At 47.0% G+C, this 11,481-nt stretch overlaps 1 long non-coding RNA gene across 2 annotated transcripts in view; it reads left to right on the top strand.

Annotated features, from left to right (window-relative positions):
- Positions 1 to 6,575, top strand: part of LOC138786947 (uncharacterized) — a 47,283-nt gene extending 40,708 nt beyond the window's left edge. Inside the window, exons 4-5 of one of the 2 annotated variants that reach the window (XR_011362260.1) lie at positions 2,410 to 2,478; positions 6,511 to 6,575. This is a non-coding gene — a long non-coding RNA (uncharacterized lncRNA). Of the gene's footprint in view, positions 1 to 2,409; positions 2,479 to 4,964; positions 5,194 to 6,510 lie in introns of those variants that run through there. The other variant, XR_011362259.1, reaches the window with a different exon arrangement.
- Positions 6,576 to 11,481: the final 4,906 nt, after the last annotated feature.

The raw sequence follows: 11,481 nt of genomic DNA on the forward strand, positions 1-11,481 counted from the left end.
TCCTGAGCTAAGGGGAAAGGATGATGGGAAGTTAAAGTATAGACTGTGGGGTATGAAGCTTCCCATCACCCCCCACCCCACAATCACAAACAACCCCAACACTACACTGCTGATCCCCCACAGTGACCCCCCTCTCCCCCTCCAGACAGCAGCACTTACATAGACTCTCTCTTCAGCTGTGTGCAGGCCGGGTCGGGGGAGGAGACGCCTCACACAGGAGCTGCTGCCTGTGCTGGATGCTCTGCAGAGCCGAGAGGTAACCTGGGGAAGTCCCTGCTGCCTCCTCTATCCTCCTCTTCCCTGTACACAGGCCACAAAGGAGCCCCCGGGAGCCAGGTGCTGTATGTGGGGGCACTCTGAAGTCCGAGCCTGCTGCCTGTGTGAGGTAGGGAGGGCGCCCCCTAGCTGTCAGCGCCCCGTGCAGTGGCCCGGCCTGCACGGTGCTAGAAACGGCCCTGGTCTTTAGTATCAGTCTACTCAGAGAAAGTATAAATTGCTTCTTGCTGAATGTCTTCCCGGGATCTGGCCCACCTGGTTTCAAGTGTTCCTGACTAGTAGCCATGTCGGGCTAGTACATCTCGGTTGCGGCTACCACTCACAGGGATCCAAAACCAATCCACGCTAAGGGACTATCTTGATCTTTCCAAGAAGACCAATTATGTTGATGTACCCCGCTGCCAGAACCTAATGGGAAACTCCAAGGGTTGGCTCACCCTTAACTGGGACCGGCACTACTGGACTTGTCACTCTGTGCTCTCACCCAACAAATTGTCATAGCTGTGAGTACAGGTTGTGCCTTCAAGGGATATTGTAACTGACTCTGAAGTGGTTGGATCCCCTACAGCATAGTACAGTACTATTTGGATAGTCATCCGCCTCGTTCTCATGTTAAAGCCCAACAAGTCTTCCTTAAAATGAGCAAAAAGAGCATCTTTGACAGATGTCAATTCTGGTTATGATGAAGACGTCAGAACACACCGTGCGTCATAGTTTACTGTTCAGACTGGTCAGAGTGCCCTGGATGACCCTTTTCTACCACCCAATGCTCCTGGAATTCGCATATGATCATCAAAACTGGACCATGAAGCAATGGAAGAAGATGACCTGATCATGTTTTTTAATGGTTGAGTAAGTGTGCTTTGCTTACCTGGATAAGAAGTAGCATCTAGCTGCACTATGGGAAAAATGCAAAGTGGTGGATGCCCCCCCCCGTGCTCTGCCCTATAGTAATTATCCCCTTCTGTGCTCTGTCCCATAGTGATAATGCCCCCCGTGCTCTCCCCATAGTAATAATACCCCCTGTGCTACACCCCATAGTAATAAGGCCCCCTTGCTCTGCCCCATAGTAATTATCGCCCCTGTGCTCTGCCCCATAGTAATTATCGCCCCTGTGCTCTGCCCCATAGTAATAATCCCCCCTGTGCTCTGCCCCATAGTAATAATCCCCCTGTGCTCTGCCCTATAGTAATAATCGCCCTGTGCTCTGCCCCATAGTAATAATCCCCCCTGTGCTGCACTCCCATAGTAATAATGCCCCCTGTGCTCTCCCCACAGTATTTATACCCCTCGCGCTTTGCCCCATAGTGATAATGCCCCCCGTGCTCTTCCCATAGTAATAATGCCCCCTTTGCTGCACCCCATAGTAATAATCCCCCCTGTGCTCTTCCCCATAGTAATAATCACCCTGTGCTCTGTCTCATAGTAATAATCCCTCCTGTGCTGCACCCCCATAGTAATAATGCCCCCTGTGCTCTCCCCACAGTAATTAACCCCTTTGTGCTTTGCCCCATAGTGATAATGCCCCCCGTGCTCTTCCCATAGTAATAATGCCCCCTTTGCTGCACCCCATAGTAATAATCCCCCCTGTGCTTGGCCCCATAGTAATACTGTCCTCCTTCCCACATTGCCAAACATACACACAAAAAAACAACATTATTTTCACCATATCCTGGCATACAGCGGGTCCCTCTCTCTTCTGACCTTCCCCTCCAACCTGTGAGGAGCAGGACAGATCCTCCTGCAGGCACAATTGCGCATATTAATGCGCCTGCTGGAAGGAGAATGCTGGGGCAGCGGAGGCCTGGCAGGTGATGGGCACTTGGCTGAGCGCAGTCCCGGAGGGGGTGCGGTCACGTAGCGGTCTGGTCAGGTGATGGGTCCTGAGGCACAGGTGACAAGGCCACTGGCGGGTGCCACCAGTGTCCCCTAGCTGTGGGCGCCCAGTCTGCCCTGCCCGGTGCTAGTAACGGCCTTTTCCTAATGGCAGTGGCCTCTTTTAGGAGGTTAGTGTGTCCTGCAACATTGCAAAAATCTGCTCATCGTGACTGAGAATCTGTGGTATGTGTTTAAAAAAAAAAAACAACAACAAAAAAAAGTTTTATTTATGAAAATTCATCTTATAATTTACAGAACCTTTAGAGGTGGAGTCCGTACCCTGTACAGATCTGTTTTGGCAGCACATTGTGGACCTACGAAAAGGTATGATAGTTTGATGTTATAGCTGATCTGTGTGAGTGTATAGAATATAGAGGCCAGCATCCGTATCCTCTCACTCCAGTATTCTAACAAATTTTACCATTTTTAGGATTTTTCTTTTCTGTGCATAAAGACCTATCATATTTCCCCTATTAACCTGCACAGGAAGCTGAGTATCCTGTCTGGCCGTTGGTATGTGCACGGCCTGACTTCAAAGCTCATCAAACAGCCGGCTCTTTTATAGAAGGAATGCTCCACAGTTCGGACAGAGATGAATTAAATACACTCATCTACCATCACTAAAAAGTCCAGAGCTCCCTGCTACCCCCTAATAGTATATTAATATATATATATATATATATATATATATATATATATATATATATATATATATATATATATACTAAATACTGCAGCACTATAGTTATATACTGGGAAACAACGCTTCTTTTTGCAATTCAGTTTAAGGCTATGTTCACACACCGACACCGGCTGTTATTTAACAACGATGGTCATCTAATAACAACTGGGTAATGTTGACAGTCGCTGGTGTCCTGTAGCTCTTCCAGCGGCAACTTCACGTTCCCGGTTGAGTGACTGCCTGTTCAGCCAATCAGTGATGGTCCCGCCCCAGTTACTGACTGACTGAGTAGGAAATCGCTCAGCCAGTCCGTCACGTTGCAGCTGCAAGAGCTGGGTAAGTGACTTACCCGGATTCTAGACGAAAATGACATAGCATACACACACAAACAGCTTCACATACACACAACTCTGCAACACATATACACTGGTCTGCTACACACTCATACACACACACACACACACACACTCATACACAACTCTGAAACACATATACACTTGTCTGCTACACACAAATACACACAACTCTGCAACACATATACACAGGTCTGCTACACACACACACAACTCTGTAACACATATACACTGGTCTGCTACACACACACACACACACACACTCTGCCACACACATACACTGGTTTGCCACACACACACACACACACACACACACACTCTGCCACACACATACACTGGTTTGCTACACACACACACACACACACACACACACACTTATTTTAGCCGCCATCCAGCTTTCTCTCCTGCTCAGCCTGATCAGGCGGTGAATCACTTCACAGCTTCCCCAGTGATCAGGCACAGGGCTGTATTAGTCCTGTCCCACATCAGTGATCAGCTTAGCAAAAACTTTTTGCCGTCTGGAGATGTTTTTTTGAATATATGTTCTCTATTGGATTTAAAGAATGGAGGAAAAACTATGTTACACATAAATGTCATAAAAACATGCACATTTAGACTATGTTCACACAATGGGCCTCATTTAGTAACAATGCGACTATTATAAGCCGTTATTCTGTTGTTTGTGTCTGTTTTTGTTGCTCCAAATTCATTAATGCGGTGCACGCTTTATGTAAATCTGGAAGGTTTTTCACAGGACGAAACTAAAACCTGACCATCCCGCCACACTAGAAAAGATTGGTTTTTACAATAGAAAACCATAAAAAAGACTGTTTGCTTAGTAAATCTTTCAGTTGTTTTAAAGGACATGCCCACTTACTTTTTTATTTTTTATTTTTTTTAAATGACGAGTTTGTTTGGTATTTGGACAAAATGTGTCACCCACCTTTAGTAAATGTGTCAGTACACTAAAAATGGTCAAAAATTGGACAAAAACCCAACAATTTGCTGCCAGGAAAACCTTAGTAAATCAGACCCAATGGGGGAGATTTATCAAACATGGTGTAAAGTGAAACTGGCTCAGATGCCCCTAGCAACCAATCAGATTCCACCTCTCATTCCTCACAGACTTTATAAAAAATGAAAAGTGGAATCTGATTGGTTGGTTGCTAGGGGCAACTGAGACAGTCTCACTTTACACCATGTTTGATAAATCTCCCCCTATGTCTTTTTTAGGCAAACAACTGTTGTTTCTTTATAATGATGGCCATTAAAAATGATCATGATTATTTTTTAAAAAAAATGGCCGTTATTTTACCTAAAAAGACGTGGGACCATAACCTTAGGCTGGGATCACACAGCATTTTTAAAGTCTGTTTTTTTTTTGCATGAAAAAAATGGATCAAAACGCATCTTTTTTTTTTTTTGTGTACGCTAGGATGCATTTTGATCTTTTTTTATAATGGAAAACGGATCAAAACGGATGCAAACAAATGCATCCGTTTTTCATCCATTTTTAGAATAAAACAGATGAAAAAAAAACGGATTGCAAAAACGCAGTGTGAACCCAGTCTAAGATGGATTTTTAAAAAACTAATAGAGAGTAAATCAAGCTTTAGGCTATGTTCACACTGTGTAAAAAACACGTCCGTATTTCATATGAAATACGGCCGTGTTTTTTACGTAATGTGAACCCAGCCAGATTGTGAAATACAAGTAAGCGATTTGTGCCTTTTGTATCATTCAATACCCAGATATTTCCATACATTTTCCTCCAGCACTCGGTGTTGTTCTCACAATACATGAACTACAACAACTCCCTCCCGCTGCCAGTATTTCTACGTCTCTATCTCTCTCTGGGCTGCATCCAGCAGCTGCGTCCAAACATGATGTAAATGGAGCAGCTGAAGAAGCTCGATGCCAAGTCTGCATGTCCTGACATCTAAATCTTTATCGTTGCTATATAAAACACTGCAGACTTTTTGTTGAAAGGTTCTACAACAGGTGTATAGCAGGTACAATGCATTCCAATAAAGTAATATAAACATTAAAGGGGTACTCTGGCAAAAACTTTTTTTTAAAAACCAACAGGTTATCAGAAAGTTATACAGATTTGTAAATGAGTTTTATTTAAAAATCTAATGTCTTCAAGTATTTATCAGCTGCTTCATGTCCTGCAGGAAGTGGTGTATTCTTTCCAGTTTTACACAGCGGTCTCTGCTGCCTCCTTTGTCAGGAACTGTCCACAGCAGTAGTAAATCTCCATAGAAAACTTCTCCTGCTCTGGACAGTTCCTGACATGGACAGAGGTGGCAGCAGAGAGCACTGTGTCAGACTGGAGAGAATACACCACTTCCTGCAGGACATACAGCAGCTGATAAGTACTGGAAGACTGCAGATTTTCAAATAGAAGTAATTTACAAATCTATATAACTTTCTGGCACCGGTTCGTTTAAAAAAATAAATAAATAAAAAATGCCGGATTACCCCTTTAACCCCTTTACATCCAAGGTTTGGTCGGAAAGGGGAGTTTAGAGCGGGACCACACGGTGTTCCCAGGTGTTATTAATAGCCCAGGACTGCAGCTATTAGCGGGCGCGGTCCGATCGCTAATGAGCCCTTTAGATGCAGCTGTCATGGCTGACAGCTGCATCTAAATTGCTCTTTATCCCCCTTTGTGCTGGTCTAGTGGGCGGATTGCCTCCCCCTCCCCCCCACAATGTGATCACTGAGGGGCAATCCGTTTAACTTCCCCGGCTGGGCCTCAGCGTCGGAATGACACTGATCCCGGCTCAGTATTCTGCAGCAGACCAGACCAACAGAGTACCGATCTAGTGCTATGTTATATACACATCATTGATCTCAATGGGAGATCAATGCTGTGTATAGAGAAGTGCCCCAGGGGGCTTCTAATTACAGTGTAAAAAAATAAAAATAAAGTTTTTTCATTAATAAAAAACAAAAAAACCCCTCCCCTAATAAAAATTTAAACCACCCCCCTTTTCCCATTTTAGAAATCAAAATAAATAAAAAAATAAACATATTTGGTATCGCCGCACCTGTAATCGCCCAAACTATTCAATTATCACATTCCTGATCTTGCACGGTAAATGGCAGAATGCGCCGAAGTGCAAAAGTGCTACGGCCTTTTAAACGTGAGGACGAAACAACGAAAGTGCAAAAACGAAAATGTGCACAGTCCTGAAGGGGTTAAAACACTTTATGAATGTGGAAGACACCATCGATTATATGCAGAATGGTAACTTGGAACCCGACCTACCATGTACTATTTTAGTATTGCTGCTTTCTTATATGGGTATTTAGGTTCCTCGGACACCAGGGCCAGGAGCGACTGCTACCTCTGCACACCCTGACTGCATTGTTTGAAAGGTAAAAATTACAGAGAGAGATTGAATTGTTCTTTTTCTTGGCTCAGTTCCTCTGTATACGTGTCGTGAACACACCTGGGGTGTGTTTAATAAATAATAATTGGTTTTATGTTTTTTCAGAATCTTCATACTTTTTGAGTGAAACAACCATCACCAATTGCTCTTATTTTTTTTTTATTATTTTAAAAATGTTTTTTTTCCAAATATAAATACAAATCAAATGGTTATAGAAAGTTATATAGATTTGCAATTTACTTTTATTTAAAGAGAACCAATCACGGAAGAAATTTAAATTTTTTTTATTTTCTAATTCAATGTAATTATTTATTTAATTACATTTGTAAAAACTTTTATTTATTTTTTCGGCCGCGTTTTTGTTTTATTAACTTTTCAATTCACTGTCTCGCGCCGGCTCTTTTCAAAAGAGCCGGCTCGAGACAGGAAGCTCCCGTCATCCACAGCGGCAGCAAGGCCGGCCGCCGCCATCTTGATTACGTCATTTGCGTTCCACTGGTGGAACGCAAGTAAAGTAATCAAGATGGCGGCGGCCGGGCCGAACAAGAGGAACAGGTATAGTATAAAATACAGACTGCAACAGCAGTCTGTATCTTTATTTTGTCTATTTATGAAGATACAGACTGCCTTTGCAGTCTGTATCTTATACTTTACCTGATCCTCTTGTCCGTTGCAGTCTGATGCCGGGCGCCGCCATCTTGAATACGTCACTTGCGTTCCAGCGGTGGAACGCAAGCGACGTAATCAAGATGGCGGCGCCGGCCTTGCTGCAGCAAACAAGAGGAACAGGTAAAGTATAAGATACAGACTGCAAAGGCAGTCTGTATCTTCATAAATAGACTGCCTTTACAGTCTGTAGCTTATACTTTACCTGATGCTCTTGTTCGGTGTTGGAAGGCCGAGCGACGCCATCTTGAATACGTCACTTGCGTTCCAGCGGTGAAACGCAAAGTGACGTCATCAAGATGGCGGCGCCCGGCCTTCGTTCAGCTATCAAGAGAATTGGGTAAAGGGATAAGATACAGACTGCACAGGCAGTCTGTATCTTCATAGATAGACTTAGGGAGAGATTTCCTTTGATAATAGCGACAGTGATTTTTAGGTGATTGGTCCTCTTTAAATATTTTACGTCAGTACTTATCAGCTGCTGTATGTCCTGCAGGAAGTGGTGTATTCTTTCCCGTCAGACACAGTGCTCTCTGCTGCCACCTCTGTCCATGTCAGGAACTGTCCAGAGCAGGAGAGGTTTTCTATGGGGATTTGCTGCTGTGAGGTCACAGGCCCCAGTAATAGTAATGCGGCTATTTACCTTGCTGTGAATCCCCAGTCTAATGAAGCATATGGAATTTGTAAGAAAGAAACTTTGTAATATCAGAGGCACATACTCTATAATATAGTGTGGGCCCATAGAGTGTGAGTGTCATGTTATTGACCTGTACCGCATGGATCAGTATGAAGTCCTATTCTGACGTGAGTTATTTATTGTGCAGGTGAATTGTGTAACGCCTGGAGTCGTGGATCCACTGGACTGTCACTAGCGATGGTGGTAACCGCACCAGGGAGCGGAGTCTAAGGGGCCGCTGGTTTTCACCAGAGCCCGCCGCAAGGCGGGATGGACTTGCTGCGGCAGGCGACCCCCAGGTCGCTACCCCTGGCTTGGTTGCTAGTGACAGCAGGCGAGGCGTGGCAGGAGCAGTAGGCAGATGGTAATGCAGGCAGAGGTCTGTAGGCGTGACCGCAGGTGGCAGGCAGAGCTCAGGAATAATGGTTAAGCAGCAGACAGGGACTAGGGACCGGGACAGAGCACAGGGACTAGGAACAAGGACTAAGGTCAGGAACAACAGGGAGCTGGGCCAAACGCTATGGGAAGCATGTAGAGGCTCCAACACCTGTGGTAGGGCATGCTGAGATTATATAGGGAGTGACCAGAGCAACTACCAATTAAGGGCGGACTGGCCCTTTAAATCTGAGGCAGCCGGCGCGCGCGCCCCCCAGGAGGCGGGGGCGCGCGCGCCGGCCGGGACAGACAGAGACAAAAGCGGGGCCGAACTAGTGGCAGCGACGGGTCCCTGCACATGGACCCCGGCGGCTGCATGAGGCAGGGGAAAGTTGCGGCGGCGGCCCGGAGCACGTGCCGCCGCCGCAGCCGTGACAGTACCCCCCCCCTTAGGCCTCCCCCTCTTTCTAGCCTGCAGGAACCTCTTGATGAGATCTTGGTCCAGGATATTAGCCTCGGGTTCCCAGGACCTCTCCTCACGACCAAATCCTCTCCAGTCCACTAGGAAAAACCGTCTTCCTCTGACAGTTTTCATGGCCAGAATGTCTTTAACAATGTAGACGTCGTCAGAGACGGCTTGAGGAGCAGTGAACGAAGACTTATTGGAGAATCAGTTGAGGACCACTGGCTTTAAGAGGGAAACATGGAAGGCGCTCGGAATCCGCATAGTAGGGGGTAGGCGGAGTTTGCAGGTGACAGGGTTGATGCGTTTTAGCACAGAGAAAGGACCGAGGAATCGAGGACCCAACTTGTGGCTGGGAATCTTGAGCCGGACATATTTGGCCGGGAGCCAGACTTTGTCACCTGGGAGAAAATTTGTGGCAGGTCTTCTTCTCTTATCCGCCTGGTCCTTCATGCGGTCAGATGCCTTGAGCAAAGATTGTCGAGTCTGTTCCCAGATCGACTGCAGGTCAGACAACAATTCCTCCACGGCTGGGACCTCAGAGGATGGAGAGAGAGGCAGAGGAGGACGAGGGTGATGCCCATAGACCACATAGAAGGGTGACTTGCCTGTGGAACTCGAGTCCAGATGGTTGTAGGAGAACTCTGCCCATGGAAGCAGACTGGACCAGTTGTCCTGGCGAGCGGAGACGAAATGTGTCGAAGATAATTGCCAAGGACCTGATTGACCCTTTCCACTTGCCCGTTGGTCTGGGGATGATAGGCCGATGAGAAGTCCAGCTTCACTTGGAGTTGAGAATAGAGAGCACGCCAGAATCTGGAGACGAATTGTGAGCCTCTGTCAGACACTATATGAAGAGGAAGACCATGTAGACGGAATATATGCTGAAAGAACAACTGGGCCAGGCGAGGAGCTGATGGTAGTCCAGGAAGAACCACGAAGTGGGACATTTTTGAGAAGCGGTCAGTAACAACCCAAATGACAGTGTTACCCGCAGATGGAGGCAAGTCTGTGACAAAGTCCATGCCTATATGGCACCAGGGGCGGTCTGGAACTGTCAAGGGCTGAAGTAGGCCGGCAGGTTTTAGACGGGAGGACTTGTTTCTGGCATAGATAATACAGGAAGCCACAAAGTCCTTGACATCTTGGAGTAGGCTGGGCCACCAGTAGTGGCGGGAGATCAGTTGCCCGGTCTTTTGAACTCCCGGATGCCCGGCCACTATAGAGGAATGACCCCACTTCAAGATCCGTCTTCGAAGAGCAGGGCGCACATAGGTCTTCCCGGGAGGCAATCTTTGAAGAGTGGATGTGGCGACTGGCACTAGGCGATCGGGAGGTATATTGTGGCGAGGAGAGTCCTCTTGTCCCATGACGTCAGATGCTCGGGAGAGAGCATCGGCTTTCACGTTCTTCTCAGCCGGACGGAAATGGATAACGAAGTTGAAACGTGAAAAGAAAAGCGACCACCTGGCCTGCTGGGGATTGAGACGTTGGGCCGATTGGAGGTAGAGAAGATTCTTGTGGTCCGTGTAGATATTTACCGGATGCCTAGCCCCCTCTAGGAGATGACGCCACTCCTCTAGTGCCAACTTAATCACCAAGAGTTCTCGGTCGCCAATAGTATAGTTCCTCTCGGCAGGGGAGAAAGTCTTTGAGAAGAACCCACAGGTTCGGGTCATGCCTGATGCGTCCCTTTGCAAGAGGACGGCTCCAGCGCCCACTGAAGATGCGTCGACCTCAAGTGAAAACGGCTTGGTGGCATCCGGGCGGACTAGAGCAGGAGCAGAAGCAAAGGCTGACTTTAGGCTAATGAAGGCTTGCTCGGCCTCAGGTGGCCAATGCCTGGGATCCGCCTTCTTCTTAGTGAGAGCCACAATGGGTGCGACCAGGGTAGAGAAGTGGGGAATGAACTGCCGATAGTAGTTGGCAAATCCTAGGAGGCGTTGGATAGCTCTGAGTCCCACAGGACGTGGCCACTGGAGAACAGCTGAGAGCTTGGCCGGATCCATTTGTAGACCCTGGTCGGAGACGATATACCCAAGAAACGGAAGGCTGCGCTGATGGAAAACGCACTTCTCTAGCTTGGCGTACATAGTCTTCATAGGACCTGACATACTTGTGTCACGTGAGTCTGCTGGTCAGGGGAGAAGACCAAAATGTCGCCAAGATAGACAATGACGCAGACATAGAGGAGGTCACGGAAGATGTCGTTGACAAATTCCTGGAAAACCGCTGGGGCATTGCATAGGCCGAATGGCATGACCAGGTATTCGTAGTGCCCATCTCAGCGGTCTTCCATTCGTCTCCTTCACGAATACGGATTAAATTGTACGCTCCCCTGAGGTCCAGCTTAGAGAAGATCTTGGCTCCACGGAGACGGTCGAATAGTTCAGGGATAAGTGGAAGAGGATATCGGTTCTTGACTGTCACCTTATTTAGGCCCCTGTAGTCTATGCATGGGCGAAGAAAACCGTCCTTCTTCTGGACAAAGAAGAATCCTGCGCCAGCAGGGGACGTGGATTTGCGAATGAAACCATTCTGTAGGTTCTCCCGGATGTAGGAAGACATGGCCTCAGTCTCGGGCACGGAGAGAGGGTACACCCGACCTCGTGGAGGAGAAGTTCCAGGAAGGAGGTCTATGGGACAATCATATGTCCTATGAGGGGGTAGAGTGTCCGCCTCTTTGGCAGAAAAGACGTCAGCCAAGTCTT

Source organism: Dendropsophus ebraccatus, chromosome 3 (assembly GCF_027789765.1).
Source record: "Dendropsophus ebraccatus isolate aDenEbr1 chromosome 3, aDenEbr1.pat, whole genome shotgun sequence".
NCBI classification, from domain to species: domain Eukaryota; kingdom Metazoa; phylum Chordata; class Amphibia; order Anura; family Hylidae; genus Dendropsophus; species Dendropsophus ebraccatus.